At 40.7% G+C, this 21,297-nt stretch overlaps 1 protein-coding gene across 1 annotated transcript in view; it reads right to left on the bottom strand.

Moving 5' to 3' along the window:
* Positions 1-19,839, bottom strand: part of LOC134543336 (uncharacterized) — a 283,249-nt gene extending 263,410 nt beyond the window's left edge. The window contains exon 1 of the mRNA XM_063388292.1: positions 18,937-19,839. The gene's annotated coding sequence lies outside the window, so the exon portion shown is untranslated. The remainder of the gene's footprint in view (positions 1-18,936) is intronic.
* Positions 19,840-21,297: the final 1,458 nt, after the last annotated feature.

The following is a 21,297-nucleotide window of genomic DNA, read 5'->3' as shown; positions in this document are numbered from 1 at the left end:
GTTATAGTTACCGCTCAAATTCATAGTTGCCCTGTGCACGACGAAGACTGCGCACAAGTCTTGCGCTTATAGAGGCGATATCACGTTAGAAACACCAGCGAGCGTCGCACTACATCCCTGACTAGGCGTCCCCCTTAACTCGTCATTGGTCGCGCTATGAGCATTTTGCTCACCCTCAGAAATATGGTTTTACTGTTATTGTTTTTATTGCTGCTTGGAGGTGTCCTTTTTTCTAGCTGAGTTTTGAACCTTCCTTATTAAGTCACTAGGTGGCTGACAGGATGTAACTGATACTTGGCCTTGATATAAGATATCGCTTACAGGCATGCACGTTGCATGAGCAGTTTGCTCACAGTGCGACCAGTCGCGTTGCTACACTTGTGACGACTGTTCGGTTTGCAAAGTGCTGTGTTTAGTCGTGGAATATATTCTCGTGAGACTAAATCTAATGTTTCGTGGTATTACTTATTGAAATGAATCAGGGGAAGAAAATTGTGGCTTTGGATCTTCAACAAATCGCTGAATGTTTTATAACAGGTAAGTTATGTTATAATTGTCAATATTTTTTTGAAAATACAAAAAAAAACATATATTAGATAAAACATCAATTAACATCAATTATAGTAAATATTAACATTTTGTCACAAAATTGTTGATTTTAGGTGTTAGAAAATGTAAATTTCCATGAAAGCAGTTAATTTTGATGTAGAAAATCTCTATTGCATAATGTGTGTTATATTAGTCATTGTCTCAAATGTATAACATAAATTAGTGTACCCTCAAAAGACTCAGTAGATTTAATAATTTTGTGCTAAAAAATGATGAAATTGTGAATAATGTGTGATTTTCTGTTGCATCCAACTCTACTGCATTTATTGTTGATGTATTTGTAGGCCGGACAAAGGAAACTCACTATACAGCCAAATAGTTTATTGTGATGATGATTTATGTAAAAAAAAAATTAAAAATTATGTGATAATAATATAAAATATAATTTAAACAAGCAGAGTTGTTTCATTTGTAATAAGTAAAAATATTTGGCCTTTTAAAAGTGGTTAAGCACGACTCTAATCGTAAAATTAAGTCTGTGAGCAAAATGCTCATGCGCGACCACTGGTGTAACATTTTACAATGCGACCAATGACGGGTTAAAGTAGGCACTACCTGAAAATTTTTTTTTTGCAGGTTATAATGCAAAAACGACACAATGGTCCACCAAAATATAAACTTACAAGTGAGTAGTTTCCAGAGATACTCTTTTCCACAGACCACAAAGTTGTAAACCTGTGCATGGTTGACTTATGTAATGCAGTTTTTTTTGGACATACGCCATTGCAGTTTTGCACTGTTTGGCATAGAAAAATTCCGAGAAAAAAATATGAAGATAAAAAATTCACAGAAAACAGGACAATCAGCTAATGTCGAACAAACGGAACCAAAGATGAAAATAAACACGTATTATGGGCAATAAGACAGCACGGACAAAATATTTTCAACCTCTAAATATCAGAAAGCACAAGAATTCCGTTTAAGGCATTGTCATGAAAAATAATATGTAACACAGACAAACACAGTGGGCTAACAACGACGAGACAGATTAAATTCAAGCAGACAACAAATCCGGACAATGTAGCAAACACATAAACACAGCGATGAAGATCAACAAGTACTATGGACAACACAACAACGATAGCACTGACAAACACCAAAAGTTTCCAACGACAACAGTTGCGACGTTTTCAGGAACTGACATTTGTTCCCGTCTGTTTGTGCCTGAAAATATAATGCCAACTTACAGATGATAAAAAAATAATTTAAAAGTAATCATTTTCGAATTTTGGCTTTGTTTTAGCTAGATAGTTACCAAATCGGGGGGGGGGGGGGGGGGGGGGATAAATGCATGTTTTATTACAAATTAAATCAATGTTTACACTAAGAGTTTTGGGAATTATTTCATTTTCTTCTTGACAAACAATATTTCATATGTTCTTATTCAAACAAACCTACTCTAGATGCAGAAAGCTAAATGTTTGACGTGGCTATAAGCAGGAATCAAGAATTGATTTCACACTTTTTACTATTATTCTTGGCATCTTTCTGTTGCACAATTCTTTTTTTTTTTTTTTCATTTGTATAAGGGCGCTGTTAATATGTTAAAATCGTACTTCCTATTACACCGAGTTTAACACACGTTCACAGAAAATACTTGATTTGACATGTACTGAATACTTCAATTTCAAAATCGCAAACGGGCCGCCTTTAATACATCAAAACAAGTAAATACGTCACGTTGGTCGAACCGCACTGCCATCTAGCGTGCCAAACTTACAGCATTGATCTTCCCAACCTGTTTCAGAATTAACCTTTGTTTTGCTAACCGGACACAAGATTCCATCAAAACGGCATGCCGTGACGTACTTTAAATATAAATATAATACGACATCGCTATACTGTTCGACCCAAAACATTGCTGAAATTGTGTACGATAAACGTCTGATGATGATTAGTAAGCAAGAACTAGAATCTCCAACGTTAAAAACAGTCACTTTCATAAAAAAAAAGGGGGTGGGATTGTCTGTAAAGTCTGTTTACGGACAACAATTTTAAGTGATAACGTCATAAAAAAACATTGATGATAAATTGCATACTTTTTAATTTTCAAATATTATTTACAGATTAGCAAATTTAATTTAAATAAATTGTTTAAATAGAATCACGAACAATTATTTAAAAAGCCCTCCTTAACCTGTTTGATATTATAGAAGATTTTCTCGCACGGTGGTTGGCCGGTTCTTGCACGCTCGGCTCAGGCGGAACGTGACAACTTTTCGTGCGTGCAGCCGGCGTTCATCGATATTTAAGACGTTACCACATCAGAATGAAGGTCATTTTAAACTTTTTTCTACAATGCAAACACAGCACACTTCAGCCAATGTTTTGGGCGTCTAACCAGGGAATGGCTTCACACTCAATGTAATGATGCAGACACGGGCACAACAACGAGACACGCTACTCCGTGGTCCAGTGGTCCAGGTCGCCGGCTCGACTGCCGGGGAGACACGTGGCCGTGGGACAGAACCTGTTTGCCCGCCCCCCGGCCCCAGCCGCGGCCGTAATTACGTCACGCAGTCGTCCTGCCGACGTGTACCCCCTCCTCACCCTCGTCACACCCTCTTTACTGCCCCATAGCATCTGTCTAATTGCGCGCGCTCCCGACAAATCAAGAAGCCACGACGGCAGGAGAAGCATTCCACCCGACCCACGTATGTCAGTGGCCCTGCAGCGCGATGGAGGACTCCATACCGCCATCTTGGATCATACATCTGGCGTGCACCCCAAGCTATACCTTGTACGCGTATAAGTATTTTTTTTTTTTAAATCTATATCGAAGTTAGAGGTCATTAGAGACGGAAACACAGATCAAGACCACGATGAACCCAAGTTTTGGTTGAACGCTAACACTGTAATACAGTCCCTCCCTCCCTCCCTTTTTTTTTATTGTTTACTATGTTAGCGATATAGGTTTTGAACTCACGACCAGACGCATCGCCATGGGGTTTGTATTCCGATTTCTTTCTAGATTCGCATGTTCAAACTGGGAGAAAAAAAAATCAATGTTTCGTATTGAGAATAAATGGCAGACTAACAAGTCATGCCAGAGAGGTCTGGTTAGGGTAATATTAACGGGAGCGAAGCCGCAGGTGGTTGTAGAGGAACCTTTACAAATAAAATACGGTCCCGCTAAATTGTAAAACTACTTGGCTAACGGCCGCAAACATCTGGTAATGTGAATTGGCTACTCCGGACCAATGGCGGCTTCAGGATGACTTTTCGGGAGGGGCTATCGCACAAAAAAAAAAGGTCGTAATTGCAAAAAAAAAAAAAAAGTGGTCAGATATTGGCCTTGGAATATTATTTACAAATTACAGGTTTCAAATACAGAACCTTAGTAGCTCCGTGCAACTTTTGATGAGATAAAAGTTTTAACATATGAAATTAAATATTTAAGTAAACATGAATGTACACTAATCAATAAAATTGGTCTCGGGAGGGGCTATCGCCCCCACCGCCCCCCCCCCCCCTTCTGGAGCCGCGCTTGCTTCGGACATGCTTCGAACCCACGCCCTCGAGAATCCAAGAGCGCCTCAGCTCCCGGGGGTTTGGAGTGCAGAACGAGTTGACTTGTTCCGGCGCCGCTCGTCTTCGGAGCGTCTGCTGCGACGCGACCTCTGACCCGCCACGACACAGCGTCGGCACACATCGCTATCGTCCACGGAACCGCTGGGTCAATCTTGCGATATTTGCGGCGGCGTCATCGCGAGCGTATCGGCGTCCGAGAGTGCATCTTGCCCCGGTTGAAGACTACCTCTTGGAGGCTCCTGGTTGGCCGCCTCTGAGGCGAGGACATCAAATGAACGCCGCATCAAAATTCTTTTTAACTCCTAGTCATTCATTAAAAAAGTTGGTTTTCTGTAAAGTCGGTTTAAGGAAGATAGTTTAACGTGACGTCATAACAAAACATTGATGAAATGATTGCATACTTTTATGAATAAAATTGAACCATTTTTATTGAATTATCACTATTTTGTATGGATACAAAGAAGGAGTGAAATGAAATCCACAATTTAATTGATACATTTACTTTTATTTGCACTCATTAATTCAAATATGTTTATTACTTTAACGAACAGATTATTTTAACTATAACTTTTATACATGTTTGGTATTTAACTTCTTCCAATCTGTGTTATTCTGTTAAGGATAGGACGATGATAGGAAAAGTAGGAAACGAATGGGAGTGTTTCAAGTTTAATGTGCCTCGAAAAAGTCAATTCGATCGTTGTTCCAATCGAGTGGAAGAGAGATAGATGTGGCGCAAGCGTACAATAAGCGTAACGGGACAGTGTGCGTTACGGGACACTTTTTCGAGCGTGCAGCCGGCGTTCATCAATTTATTAGACGTTGTCACGTCAAAAAATCCCTTGTCCTAGATAAGACACCAAGGAAGTAAGCCGTCAATTTGTATACCAATTTGGATGGCAGTTTCTACTAGACGTTGTGTGTAGGACAAATACTCAAATGTAATGGATATTAAAGATCGAATAATCCAACCAGAATCGTGCCAAGAAAAAAAAACTAAATTACTGACGTTTCAAACACAAACTTAAAAATGGCGAACGATACACTATAAACCTACATAAAACTGACAATGAGATCTACTATGTAAGAATGGTATAAAGTTTCCGTGATGACAGCGATTTTGCAGACAACGAATAAATTTGCAACATAATTTATGAAATAGTTAAAATTAAAATTTTTAGAATAAGTTTTCAACTGAACGGTATGAAACAGCTCTAAGTATGTGGTACATTTCCATTGATATTATTACCTATGAGTCAAATTTCCAATCAAGGTTCGCTTGAGTCATTCTTATTATCGAATCACGAATTAGTTTCGTCTTCCACTGTTCATCGAGACCTCGGCAACCGCGAAAGAGTAGTTCGATCACGTTCACTGCAAGGGCGAAGCTGGCTAGTCTCCATGGCGGGGGCAACCCCCAAATTTTCCGCAGGTGGGCAATCAAGCGAGAAAGGACAGTCTTCCGAATTTCCGCTAAGCGATTCATTCCGGCCCAGTAGGCAATACACACGAAGATAATCAACTAGTCAGGAGGTACAGGCGTAAGGCGGGCTAAGTTCCGAGTATAATGTTAAGACCGTTCAACCGCAGGCAAGGACGCAAATCTGTAGGATTCCCCAAGGGGAGTCCGCGAAAATGTTTGTCGACGGGGGGGTAGAGAGTTTCGCGCGTGGGGTTTTAACCGTCATATCTGGACACTGCCCACATGTTGGCCCGTGTGCATGCAATAAGCAAAAAAACTTTAACCCGCACAGAAAATTTTTCCCGTGAAACATAGTGTTTGACGTTTACGTTTCATCAATCCCGTTTTTCCCCGATGGATCACGATTTTGAAAGCGCAAGCGGGGTCCCCTCAAAGAGGGGTTTCTTAATTCCTGGGAAAATGTGGGGAGGGGGGTAGCCGGGAAACAACCAACCCCCCCCCCCCCTCCCTCATAAGGATCTACGCCCATGTGGGTCACCAATGAGTACAGATACGGAAATTTCGCGAATTCATTTAGTATCAAGTTAGAATGCAAACCGTCACACTGTCGCACTGTGTTCACGATTGGACCGCAGTTGTTTTGGACACGCCCCTCTTCGACCGTGAGCCAACGATGCCCAGCTAAAGAGAGAAGTAAGCGAATCAGCTAGCGCCAATTTACAAGTATAAAACTGTTCTCACTAAGAAATCAACCAATGGATAAGCAAAACATCGTTTAAACACACCTATGACTTTGAATTCTACCCTGAGGCCGGACGAACTCGCGAAACTTCCGGGTCTCTACTCAATGAGGGGACGTTGATAATTCCCGGGCATCCTGAAAGAGCGGAAGCCCACGACGCCAGACGAGGCACATTGCGGCGGCGACCAATGGGACACGCGAGTACAGTCCGTGCCGTGTCAACTCGGTCTCAAAAGCAGCGACACGCGAGGCTGCCGACCCAACACTTGACAAGAAGGGACGGGCTGCGCGAGGCAAGTCTGTACGTGGGACCGGCGCGCACAGCCCGCTGACCTGAAACCAGGTCGCCGCCGCCGCCCCCCCCCCCTCCATAACAGCTCCAGAGTCGACCGAGGCGCACGCGACGCCACCGCGGGCAAGTAAGCGAACCTGCGGCAAGCCCTTACACTGGCGTCGCAGCCATTAGCGACGACGGTAGGCTCCAGGTGGAACTTGTAAAACTTACTTTCACAACGTTCTTTTTTTATATACCAGATAATTAACCCCGGAGACCAAACCATAATTATATCCAGCGTAAAAGTTTCGTATCAATAATTTATATTTTATAACTATGAGTACACTAATTATATATAGGCTACAGAAAAAAAACTAACGATCTAAATATTCATATTTCACATACATGATTTTTTTTTTAACTGAATGATGAAGGAAAACTACGTAAAATCGAATGATTAACATTCTTAAATCATAGAATAAATAAATGTTTGCATACACATAAAATGGTGCAACATACAACGTGGTAGCCAAACATGTATATGTTAGTTTACAGGATAATTTTCTAGCGAGTAATACTTTTACACACACACAACTTTAATATGCAAGCGCTTTTATACAAACAGAACAAAATAAAACATACACTGTCTTTCTTTGCCCCCTAATGCCTCACTTAAGGGTCCCGTATGGTCGGTGTGTGTGTGTGTGTGTGTTGGTGAGGCGGGATGATAGGCGCGACGCTCGCTGGTGTCTAGCGTGGTATCGCATTTAAGCGCAAGGCTCTGAACTGGCGATGACCGTAACATTACATGGCGGAAAATAAGATAAAAAGTGTCATGTAAGTCCCTTAAGTGATTTCAAGAAACTGTACCGGTTGTTTTATTCGCAAAAATTACTCTGAAAACACGCCATTTAGCCATTTTCACTCTTCCAAAAACACAGTTTAAAAACTTAATCCGAACTTTTCAAACCTCAGCGAACTCTTAAATGCGTTTCGTTTTCAGACCCCACTCGGGATATCTTTTAGTAGTCTTGAAGTCTTCCGTGCGAGAAAATGTTTGTGGTGGTACATAGGACTAAGAGTTTCGCTTTGAAACGAGACCTGACAGCTCAGCGCAGTCATGAATTATTTAAAATTAAGTCTTGTTCATGTTTATTTAGCGCTCGCTGTTTCAATCGCAGGGGGAAAACCTGTTCGCGGTCAAGTTCGCGTGCAGCGCCGAAGAGCGCGGCTCGAATCACACCCAATAACCATGCAATAAGCCGTCAACACTCGGGCGAAGAACAGGGGACGCACCACAACGCCGAAATACCACAACGCCGAAATGCCAAATTGACCACAACGCCGACAGCTAGAAAACTGCTGCGTACCACAACGCCGAAAAATGTCATTGCAGGACTGCCACAAAGGTTAGGTTAGACTAGGTTAGGTTAGGTTAGACTAGGTTAGGTTAGGATAGGATAGGTTATATTACGCTAGGTTCGGTTAGGTTAGACTAGGCTAGGCTAGGCTAGGCTAGGCTAGGCTAAACTAGGTTATATTACGCTAGGATAGGCTAGGTTATATTACGCTAGGTTAGGTTATGTTTGATTGTGGTATTTCGACGTTAAAGGTACATTTAAGAAACACACACACAAATTAATTCAGTTGTTATTTCGGCGTTGTGGTACACAGCAAGTTTTCTAGCTGTCGGCGTTGTCAATTTTGACATTCGGCGTTGTGGTAACGATCCGGGCGAACCCCGTCAAGTATAACACAAGCTGGCGTTACTGTCTCGTCCCTCGGCTCAGCTGTAATGCGTCACCGCGCGCCGTTCACAGACTGGCCGGCCGTGCACGCAGACACACGCGTGTGTTGGCTGTAGCCCGCTACACAGCCTGTCATGTCGTGCACGCCGAACATGAGTTCTCACAAACCGAAAATAGCACATGAGCGCTCTACCTGGCATGGTCAAGAGCTCGGCAACGATCAAGTATTACGAAGATTATTTATTACAAGGTCGAAAATTTATTCACGTCAACGGATTGGTTTATTTATTTATGTCAACTTAAGTTTGGCCATTGGCGCAGTTAAGGCCGGTACGCCTTCTCTTACACTGAAACGAGAGAAAAACAACGTTTAAGTCATATCTAGGAATCAAACATAAAATTACGTAACAAATTACAGCAATTACTGATGAATCATCTACCAATTTAACATCCAAATGTAGTACTGACAAACCATATATAATGTATTAAATATAAAAAATATATATAGTTAAATACAAACCTCAAAACTATTAAATATTGCTTTAAATACAAAATAGAAATTAAACACTAACCTAAAACATTAAATACGGTTTTACATAGAAAAATATAATTACATTCTTGTCAATCCCTTGCACGTTCATTCTGTATTCCCTTGGTTACGTGTCTGTGAATTCAGATCAGAATTAGATCACACATCAATTGGGCCCCTACAACATAGCCCATATCAAAATCAACTGTAGTGGCAGCACCTTTATCCTCTAACACACCCAAATAGTAAATATGTAAATATTTATTTTCTTGGGGCGAAAAAATTATTAAAATACCATAGTAGAGGAAGGTAAAAGGGGGAGGGTGATAACTATCACCCCCCACTTCAGTGTTACGATTTTGCAGGGGCGATGACTATAATTCCAGGGGTATGCCGGGAACTAATTCCTCCTCACCCCCATTTTCAAGCCCATGCGTTACTTTCCACTTGTCTCTCTCAGAACTGAGACGTGTATCCATCCGGTGCACCTGAGCCTCGCCGAGAGTTGAAACACAAGCAGAAATCAGCGCTCCCCGCGGCCAAGGTGCACAGCTTCGCCCCCACGTGAGCCGCACTTCCGGTGCAGGAGTCGCCAACGACGTCACACACGCCAGCTCTGCAGCGATGTGGGCTGGCTGGCTGGCTGGCAGCCCGGCGGGAAACGACTAAAGACGCCCCCGAAACAACCAGTGCCACCCAAAACCAATGCGGACAGCAACGTCCAAGCACCCAAACCCCGCATGGTAGACTCTTTTCTTCTCTGTCCAACTCTTCTTCCAGATCCATCCTTCTGTTTCCCCGTAAGCCTCCTGCTCGATATTAATGCATGAAATTTTGCATTCCGCATGTCAGAGCCCGGGGTTTTCCCTGTGTATATGCAGGTTTTACCTGGGCCCAACTTACCTAGTTTTAGCCTAGTATAGTCAGTGAGGGGAGTTAGTCATGGCGCCAATCGCTGCCATGGCTGGCCAATCCCCCTCCTAGCACATGATGCATGCTACCTCTCCTGCATGGCTAATACCCCGCATGATTAGAGCGTATGGGCTTCGGCCTGAGACGCACTTAGGGCGGAATTCCAAAACATTCAGGTAAGGTAGCGAATAAGCACTACCTTGTTGGGATACAACTGTAACCTATCTCGCAGACTGTATTCCAGAACGCGTCCCAATCCAATTCCTGTTAGGAAACGAAAAAGCAACTGTTTTAATAAACTGTGCCCTGTACGAGGCTAGAAACTGATTTCAATGCATTCTAGCGGATGTTTGGCAACCATCGATGGATTTGCTACGCTAAAATCCTACAGATAGCAGCACTATCGTGCGAATTAATTGGCGTAATTTTAATTTTCTCAGGTAATTTTAAAGTTGTTGATTATTTGTTTTTATGACCATTTAACTATTCAAATATATTCCAGAATAGGTTTTGCTATTATAAAGTTTTATTTGACACACTAGGTAATTTTAAAGTTGTTGATTATTTGTTTTTATGACCATTAAAGTAATCAAATATATTTCAGAATAGTTTTTACTATTATAAAGTTTTATTTGACACACTAAAACACATTATACATCCCCCGATTATAATTAAAATGACTATATATGAGTTAATGGCGCCAGATGCTATTCAGCCATCTGGGAGAAATCAACGAAAAAGTGAGCTCTGCGCATGCGCGTGATTTTGGCAACGAAACGGCAACAGATAGGACACCAAAAATCAGTGCCCTAAAAATAAGGTACTGGCCGTGTCCTATCGTGCACTTGGAATATGGTTAGGGTACAGGTATCGCATATTCAACACCTAAACCCTTATTTTTGTGTCTCGGAATACGGCCCTTAGTCTCCCTCCCTAACCCGGAACCCTCCCCAACACACTTAGTTTTAATTTAGGTTAGGAAAAATAAAAAATAAAAATCTGCAGCGATGCACTGTCGGCGGTGGGAGAGACCGACAGGACGTTTCATGTATTTTTTTATCGAGTTATTTCCGCTGGCATACATTTAATACTAGCTGTACATTTAATACAAACCACATTTGAAAAAAATATATATTTAAGTATACCTACATACAATTTAATATCCGCATTCTCCAAAAACTCCACACAAAATTCTCAAATTAGCGATAACTAACACCAATCTAAAGAAAGAGCTAAAATGGCGGATGAGTGCGAAATAGACTAATGTGGAAGACATGCGTTACCAGATCTGTACTAAAGTTCAGACGCCCTTGGATGTGTGTAGTAGTAGTTTTAGATACCTTTCACGTGAGTACAAACCCGTGCAGAAAAAGAAATACAAAAATACCAGCATTTAAACATATTCAACGTGTGACATATATATAGTAAGTTCGTAATGTCACATCATACTGTAGCATGTCTGCTACCCCTGGATTATTTTTATTTTAGCTTTGTAAGCCCGGAACTAGTTATTAAATCATTGGTACTTTTTATATGTTTAATTTAGTTTGGATTCCAATTTTCCAATATTTTAATTGGCCATTAGAGGCGGGCCGAAAGACATCCTGTTAGTCAGCTTTATAAAGTTATGCAATAATTAATTCAGATTTTTTTAATTGTTTTACTATTATTAGTTTTATTTATTGCTTGGTTTATTTAAGTTTTACGTCGAGTATTTCAAATCGGCATTTTAGACCTTATAAACGGACTTTAGTTCCTTGAGTCACCGCTAGAATGGCAACAGCGCTCGTGCGCACAGCGAGGGAAGACTTGGGTTTCGGCGGCCGTGGAGGCCGGTCGCTTGGCAGCGGTTTTGATGGCATCACGACGTGTTTGCAGTGTGCAGTAGGTACTTATTTTTTTTGACAAAGACGTAAACTTTTAAATTTAACAAGCACGAAGCTTGGTGGATTGGACTGGGAAGTTATCAGTGAGATCGATTTTTTGAAGAAGCTACGTTTTTGTGATGTACGAGGACGATGCACGCCACGCACCGCTCAGCTGTTCGCCCCATTTGGCCGGTTGGGCGTGACCTTCACAGCAAACGGACGTTTGCGTGAGCATTTGCAAGTTTATGCTAATATACGGTAAACGCTTTTCAGAAGAGGATATCAAGTAAGTGCCCCTTGCATGTTTTTAGCACAGGTGTGGGAAATCTACGTACTTTTTTTCAAGTTGACTTGTAATGTGGCGGCCGTCTCAACCTTTTGGTGAAACGTAAAATGAACTTCAAGTTATTTTTAAAGTCTACCAGTGGAAACAGATATTCTCGTTGCGTGTATTAAGCCTTCCCAATTTTAATGCGCACGAACCTTTTTAAATGGAATCACACGGCCGTGTACTTAAACTGGAACTTATATAAATATATTATACATATATATATATTATATATGTGTGGGCGGGTATTGTGACCTTTAGCTGAAAGTTATGAGCAAAGGTTACAATACAATAACAGTCACATAATCACACACATGTTAGGTATCTTTTCAGTGCATAATCACGAGTCATCAACCATCCAATGCCGCAATCGCTGCATACAGGATCAGTACTCATCTATGTCCAGGAATGATTATTCTGCTTGCTATGGTGTACTACTTAACAGTGTTGTCTTCTGCATGGGGAAAAGCGCCAAGTTCGAGGAAAATAAGACACTAACACAAAACACACTGCAGTTCAAGGAGTGGTCAACCAAGTCAAGTATCAGGAGCAACAGACAATTCAACACGAAAACTTAAGTAAATCATTTCCTTGTTAAACAGGCGAGGTATAATCCACGACTGAGTGTGCACATAAACTGAATGTAATTGTGGAATAGTCAGAACGTAAACGAATGTGCAGTAAAAAATACCCATCAGGTATTTTATATAAGCAGGATACATACAGTGGACCAAGCCTACGAAAATGTCCTGTGTCGAGTCAACTGAGCCGGAGTCAGGCTGATTTATCCAAGGACCATATAAACACGCATCAAGCGTTCTGGGAAAACGAAATATAAAGCGAAGAAATCAAATTAACGTTTTTGGTACTATGGCATTCAGAATATGGAAGAGGGGGGAAAATACTGACGATGACTTGGGCAAAGACACTCCATACCGTAACATGACGGATCCATCTACGTTTAAGGCTACATGTCGTCCAAGTGGTTTGGCATCATTCAATTTACAGATGCTTTCACGAACGGCATGATCTATAATCAAATTTTAAAGGCAAATGTGAAACTAAGTGCTCGCAAAACGGGATTACCAGCAATTTACTACTTTTTGCAGGACAAAAGCCAATATACAGACGCTATCTATATAGTGAATGGTGAACCTGGGATGTTCCAAATCAATTTAAATTAAATATTTAAAAAAATCCACTGTCTAGACCAATTCCATAGTGAATTTATGGGCAGTTAAAAAGATGAATATTTACAAAAGTGAGATGAATATTTACAAAAGTGAGCCTTACATATAATTATTAAAACCCCTGCTACATGACTGACTTGTGAATTACATGTTAAGGATACGCAGCCAAATAATTGTTTATGTTATTGAAAAAAATTACACTAAGAAAACATGCATAAAATCGAACACGAATATTCTTTTCAGTTTATCGCGAGTGAAATTAGAAGAACATATTTTTATTTTCGTCACCCTTTATGTAAATGGTGTGCGAGTTCGTATCCTCTTGTGCAATCAAAAATTGAAGAGTTTTTAAGGATCCCTTTACAACCATCAAGAAGGTAGAAAACCATTTGTAATATCACAAAATACCCAAAGGAAATAACGTTAATTCATAGTTAATGCACAAAAATAATTTTGTTGGTTAAATTCTTACAGATGAGACCATATTGTCAAGTATTATCTCAGGAACACAACATCTAACCAAAGCATAGTGTATCTGAGATTTACAGTCCTTAACATTTGATTTGATCACTGATTAAATATACTTTATAAGTGCAAAGACAGTAAAACAAGTTTGTTTTTTTTACTTAATGTGAAATGCTAATTATGAAAACCAAATTCAAAACTGTTATACATATAAAATCTAAATCACGTGGCCCGAAATTCGCAGATTGTACTGTGCACGTGTTTGTTCCAAGCAGGAAACAAAATAACATTAAAATACCAGCGTTTATTCATTATCTGCATAGTATCAGCCTTTATTAAGGAGACTGAGACGTACGAACTCTCTAAGAGTTTTACGTCGCACGGTTATGCACAGATTTAAGGTGGCGGGAACCTCAAAGACCACAGCTGGCTCCTGAATAGATTCACAATTGTTTTGTACATTATTTATTCTAATGCTCTAAATATTGCGCGCCACACATCTGCTAGCCTGAGCTAGTTAGGTTGAGCCGCTGTCTAATTCAGGACCACACGAGGCTGCAAGGGCGGAGAGAGAAAGAATGGAGGGGGGGGGGGGATAAGCCTTTGATACACCTACGCACCGTCTCCAACTCAACAGATCATTTTGAGGCGGGATGTCAAATTTCTTACTCGTGGCGCGCTCAAGTGTGCAGATACGTTGCACGTAATATACGCATAAGAGAGGTTCATACAAAATCCAGGTTGTACTATCACACGGGCATCAAGTAGTGGCCGTTAGTGAAATACATCGGCCATGACCGATGTGTCGGTGACGGAAACAGCAAAAGGAAGAGGCCGGCAAAAGGGGGCTAAGAGACGTGCAGCTCTCAAACACGCCATTAAACTGGCCACGGCCGTGCGCGGTGTTCCCTGAGAGGGGGAGTGAGGGGGGGGGGGGGGTGGCAGGCGCTTCCCAGCTCCGGCACGAGAGAAAGCGCCCGCACGAAGACTGCGGGCGAGCTCTCGACTTTCTAAAACGGACGCATTGCCGGACGACGCTCGCCGCCTAATAGCTACTCGCCTGAAGGTTCGCTCGCTGCAACGAAACTCGCCTGAAGGTTCGCTCGTTGCAACGAAACTCGCCTGAAGGTTCGCTCGTTGCAACGAAACTCGCCTGAAGGTTCGCTCGTTGCAACGAAACTCGCCCGAAGGTTCGCTCGTTGCAACGAAACTCGCCCGAAGGTTCGCTCGTTGCAACGAAACTCGCCCGAAGGTTCGCTCGTTGCAACGAAACTCGCCCGAAGGTTCGCTCGTTGCAACGAGACTCACCACGGAAAACCACGGTGGCAAGATAATCCACAGCTACTTTTAATTGTGTCATTTGTATTCGGATCTAACGCAGGACTATGCAACCCAGGGCGCTACGCCTAACATTTACTCGTCTGCCAAGATATAAATATACAGTGGTTTAGAAAATCATCCGCACATTTTATGCAGAAATGACTGGATCCAAAACAACGGGACATTTAAACAATTTATCCTGTAGCACACAGCACAACATGAGCTCGAAGATAAATAAAAAGTCTTCTTTGGTACTGATCGGTCGTCTGTTTCTCCCAGAGCGGACTCAACTCACCGCGTGTGTCCCAAACGCTTGGCAACATCGCATTATGTACAACTAGACAACACTGCAACCTGAAAACAGACGAGCGCGGAATTGTACTGGCTCTGTGCTGTTTTTTTTTTCTTCTTTCTTTTCCGCTGCGCGAGATGTGATAACTAATCTCGGCAAGCGGAAGACTAAGTCTAGCGTCATTTTGTGTCCTGGCTTAACGTCTCGGCAACAACGAGGTCATTTAAGACCTGAGACGAAAACATGTCTATCGGTGAAGCAATCTGCCGTGGCCTAAAATAAAAATATATTCCAGATTTAGGCTGGGCGCACACAGAATCAGTCCAGACGCAACACCACACGCCAATTATTTCTTCAGGCATTTTCGAAATCAAATTGTTGATACTCCTTCAAATGTGGATTATACAACATTGGACTTGCCTGTACTGAACTTGCTAACTCCTCGGCAGCCAGCTCACTTAAAAATCCGAGGAAAATTCAATTAAAATACTTAACTAGTGAATATTTGCGCAAATTAAGTTAACAATGAAAAATAGTCTAATTGTCATGCCTTTGTTTAAATAGTTTTTTTAATACTCGCGCATGCAATCGAGACATTCTGCTCGCGACAAGTTGGAGCAGACATTCGATGCTGTCGCCCCCTCGTGTCCGATCGCGAAACTTTTGTAGCGTCTGATTGTGTGCACTTTTGCTTTTGTGTGAATACCTGGAAGTGAACTATCGCGTCGGTTCGTGCCTCAGCGTGCGCGCCCGGCCTCTGGGAAACCACGGCGAACAATCGCAACGGCCGGACCGTAACTCAAACCCGGCTTCTCCAGAATGCGAGTGTTGTCTTACCACTGCAACAACTCGCTCCGTGCCGTTCGCATTGTTCAAGCGAGTAAACTTGAAGCTCAAATTTCACAGATATCAGAATAGTACATCCCTAACAGTAGTAGTAGTAGTACCCATACACCAAATGTGTCACCTGCAAAGCATCACGTGATTTTTTATTACGATCACTGAATCACACGATGGTATTTACAATCAGCGATTGTACCAAACCACGTTTCCAAGTTTATCCTTTTATCCAAATTGCATGATCCTGTATGATTGATCCTGTGGCACATGATGCTGTTTTAATTTTTTAAGTCGAAAGATCCTGGACATAAAAATATTACAATACAAACCATGTTGGGAAGCAAAAAAAAATTAATTTTCGGATTTTTATCTCATAATACAATCATAATTCATTGTTACATTACAATTTTTGTTATATTCAGGATCTTTTGATTTACTAAATTAAAACAGCAAGTATCATGTACCACAGGATCAATGTATTCAGGGTGTTGTCATTAGGATACGTGATACGAAACTTTTACCCAAACACGGTTTTTCAGAGCAGTTGACATCCGTTATACAGACTAATTGTCACTGCTATAGTTTGTTTTAATTGGCCCGTTTGAGAGAAGTTTATTTTTCTTATTTATTAAAAAAAAAATTTGTGCGTGAACGTATTAAAAGGTTTCACATCCTAATTTATTGAACAGCATTTCCAAAATATCGAAATGATTATTGAGAATGCCCCAGTTCAATAATCTCTGGAAAATAAGACTCGTTTCAGTAACTTCGCACACGCAAGATGGGAAAAATAAAATAAAAATTAAAAAAAACTTTCTAATTCCAAAGTCTTGCGTACGCGAATTTTGTCGAGTCACCGGTGTATTGTAAGCGACTGGTTTGAAAATTGTTCTATTCGCTCCGCTTCCGTCGTGCTATACGCCAGCATGAGGCGTATACATTAACTAGTTTCGAGTCAAATAATGAACTTGAGTACAAAAAAAAACCAGCGTGGTTCAGTATGACTCGGATTAAGCTTTCTTAAGTTTGCTGTGCTTATTATCGAGTGGCATAAAGACGCACAATGTATCGCACATGTAAATGCACACGTAACTTTCCAACAATGTTATGACGGGAAGTTCCCGCACCGAGACAATGCTAAAATGCAGAAACATTACTAATTTAGCTCGCTCCTGGTCACACAGAGGCACTACACAGGAAAACAAACAAGTTTTCATGCGGCTTTGACTACTTACACAGCCCTGCTTGAAAACTTAAGATTTTTTTATTCTTTTGAGCCGCAAGCTGAAAGCTTTTGTTATCCCATGATCGAACACACTTTTAGAGCCTCTTGACGCATTTAAGCTGTAATTCTACAAAAATGATTAAACCAAATAAATTACACTTTCACATGCATGTTTTGAGCAAAATGTGTTTTATAATGAAACTAACTTTCGAGTATCTTATTATATAAGTTACTACAGTAAATCTAGTATAGAACACGATACTTAAAGATATATTACCCACAGTACCGTGGTACATATATTACACTTCTGCTCGGTTTAGTATATTTGGCGATACCACTTTTGATAATTTAATTATTCTTTGAATTATTTTAATGTTCCAGATATCGTAAATCTATAAAACACGATACCACAGATCTATTATGTGTACCGTACAATTATGTAATTTCCTGAACCAAACAAAAAACACAATGAATGATGATCCTAAAAAACAAAAAATGCGAGTTTTTATTGTTATATTTGAGTTTGATATTTCCAGGAACTTTGGAAAATTAAATTAAACAGCACGCAACATGAATCAATATATTCACGATCAAGGGATAAACTTGAATTTGTAATATGGAATAATTATCCATTAGGACTAACACCATTAGACAAAATATTAAATTATTAGCTTAAAAATAATTATAGTTTGTAAGTCAGATTTACATTTAAATAAATTTTTAATTTGAATTTACCTTTTGACACTATTTTAAATTTATTAGTTTAATGGTTCACCTAGGCCTACAATTATATTGAATTGTTTACGTATTTTATACTTTAAAGATGTTTGGTATGCTGGCAAATTCAATAAAAGGGAATTAGAGTATGAAAGCGGTTTTTCCATGATAAAAGATGGGGGGGGGGGGGGGGGGGGGGGCGAAGACCAAGAAAGCCAAACATGTAGGCAGGCCTATGTAGTATAAAAACAACTTCCAGCATGTTTTAGTATTTGAAAATATATGCATGTTAATTACCCGAATACCTTTTGGATTTTGTCAACAAAAACTGCCCATCATGTCAATCAGCATTTGATTTAGTACTGCAACTTGTTTAAGAAATAATAATAAAAAAAAAACAAAGTTACGTTACTATTGTTTCAGCATTTTATTAAACTAACAAGACACGTGCGAAGTTGCTAACACTAACGATTTTAAATCCAAAAAATGTATGAAGGAACAATGCACACACGCACAACGTAAAAGTCATAAAGAGTTGATCAAATAAAACGATACAATCTGTACGTACGTTGGATTAATTTAATTGGCTGAACGCATTGCAAATATTTGTTCTTAATAGCGTGTTAGTAAAAATATCGTCCTATCAAAAGGCCGACGATATTTTACCAAATTACGCGCATCATATTTATAAATGTAATCTAGTAATCTATATCCACTTAAACTGTCCATTCCAAGCTAAATTTAAGGAATGTGGCCAATCAAAAAATAAAGCTAATTTAAAACACAAAAGTAATATTAATAGAAATAAGCAATTATACGGAAGTCAAAATTTGCGAAAACTTCAGTAAAGGGAGTTAAACTATTCTCTAGACAATCACCCGGTTATAAAATATCACATGAAAAATAATGCAAGTGTCACTCACCTTTCTTCAAGCGACGAAATACAATAATCCTTATTTATCTCGATGAGATGAGACGAAACTGTCTTCTTTCCAAAGTATGAACACAAACACAAATAACACTTGTAAGTGGATTGTTACGTCCAACACACAAAGCTAGCGCATCTCAAAATGGCTACACACTCGCGACTGGCGACAGCAGACAACAATCTCAAACATACGTCGCTCAAACTAAACAATCACAACGCCTTACACACGTATTTCAGTGTCCAAATCTACAATGTTCCGTCCGCGTTACGAAGCGTAACAATAAGAAAGCTGTATCTCGAGTCTAGTTGAAAACGGTGTACAAGGAGCAGTCTCAAACGAGATTACTTCATTCACATTTTTTGTAACAGCGGGAACAAAACAAAACAAACAGGAAAAGTTAATTTCAAAAACACATTTAACAATACACAGAACGAGTTCAAACCTGACGAGTCAGCTGGAGCACTTTTCCGCAGTAACAATGTAAAAATAAACCCAGAATATATTCTCTTCCGAAAGAAAAGTCGTGTAAGGTCAAAACAAACGCTCTGAAGGGTTTCGGCGGCAATAAAACATAACTCCGAACAACTTGCAAGTGCTGGCGTAGACGAAATATTTAAGACGCAATAGGAATCTACGAAGTCGGCCCGTGATTGGCTGCGAGCGCGACCTACGTCCGGGACGCACTTCGTTACATGTTCGTTTCCGAACCGAAACACTTTTTTTTTTTTGCTTCCGTACGTTCTTTTCGATCGCGAAGCTGGTGTTTGTGCACGACCTTCCAAGTCGCAGGGAGCAGCTGATGCAGGAGAGACCCAGGGGCGGAACGGCGCGCGACGAACACGAACACCACGCCACCTCCTCGACTAGCCTCGGAATGAATGCGGCGCAGCGCGCAGACCCCCTCGAGCTTGGAACGCGCTATGACAGGCGCGCAGCGCGGTGGGGGAAGTGGAATCAAACCAGCGCGAGCGCCGATCCTCGCCAGGGAGGGGAGAGAGCCGCCGAAGGGGAGGGAAGCGACGTGAAAAGAGGCGGGAGGAAGAAAGCTTCCACAGGCATCCTCACGTCACTAGACACGTTCACGTACTGCTCGCTAGCGTTGAAGTGTTCCGTGAACGCAATTAGACTTATTACAGGATTCCCATAGGAATTAAATTTTTTGTATAGTAACTATCTAGTATTCATTCCATTTTTAATGGATGTTATTTATGATCAAAACCAACAGCATTTGGGAAGAAAAAAAAAGGGGGGGGGGAATGTTTGTTTGGCTATCTGCATTATTTGTATACTTAAATTTCGATAACTGCTGCTTTTTTTTCCCTCGAAAAAAAAATTTTTTTTATGAGTTTAATCGAGGCAATTCTTAGCATTTCTCTAGATCTTATCTAGGGCATCTTGGAGAAAAAATAACTATGATTTTGCTATTACATGTGTTGTTATTTAACTCATGCGCGGGTACTCGGTATTTTGCATTTAAAAAAATCTGATAACTGTTTATCAACAATGACGTTATTGCGTTGGAACGCTTTTGTTACGCAATCAAAATCCGACATTTTAACGACCGTTACATACCTAGTTCGTGAATAGATCTCCATATCTAAATAGAAGGTTTTTTTTTTTTAAGTTTAACAGTTGCGATAAAGTTCTGAAAACAAATAAAGAAGGAAATGCTTACGAAATTTAACCATTTGCAACGATTTTTTGTATCATTACGGATGCGAAGCGAACTAACATTATCGGACCAAGGAATTAAGTCCCTCGAAACTACATGTTACCTAGAGTAATTTAAATTACACTACTTTTCGATCCATCCATCGTTTATTGACGAACAACGATGTTCCGAGTCACAAAATGCACTCTTCTTGAAAAGGGCTCAAGCTCAAGGGATCGAAAGAAGTGGAGGACTCAAGGAGAAGTAGACAATTGGAAAGAACCTTCCAGTCTAAACGGGCAGTGTCGTAATTGCCTCTGTCAAGCCTCTGATGTTCCCAGTCACTTTTTTTTATTATATTATACAACTCTACGCCAAAAAGCCAATTGTTCAATTTGTTTCAGTGAAACCATCAAGTTCAATTCGTAGGTAATCAAATATCAGCATGTAAATGTCACACCCATGCCTTACCCGGGACTCGAACCCAGGACCCCTCGCACCGTAAGCCGGTGTGCATCCGACTACGCTACGGAGGTCGGCTCCCAGTCACTTGTCGTGCAGATGTTGTGGAATCTCTTCTGCTAAGGGGGGAGGGGTAAACCACACAGGAACCAAACAGTATTAATTACAGACGTGGTCGTGCTGTGTTTGTCACATCAAAGAAACTCCTTACTTAATACGCATGTGCTAAGCTGCGTTAAATA

Source organism: Bacillus rossius (genome assembly GCF_032445375.1).
Source record: "Bacillus rossius redtenbacheri isolate Brsri chromosome 9 unlocalized genomic scaffold, Brsri_v3 Brsri_v3_scf9_2, whole genome shotgun sequence".
Taxonomy (NCBI): Eukaryota; Metazoa; Arthropoda; class Insecta; order Phasmatodea; family Bacillidae; genus Bacillus; species Bacillus rossius.
The sequence above is the reverse complement of the archived record's forward strand: the minus strand, read 5'-3'. Positions and strand labels throughout refer to the sequence as shown.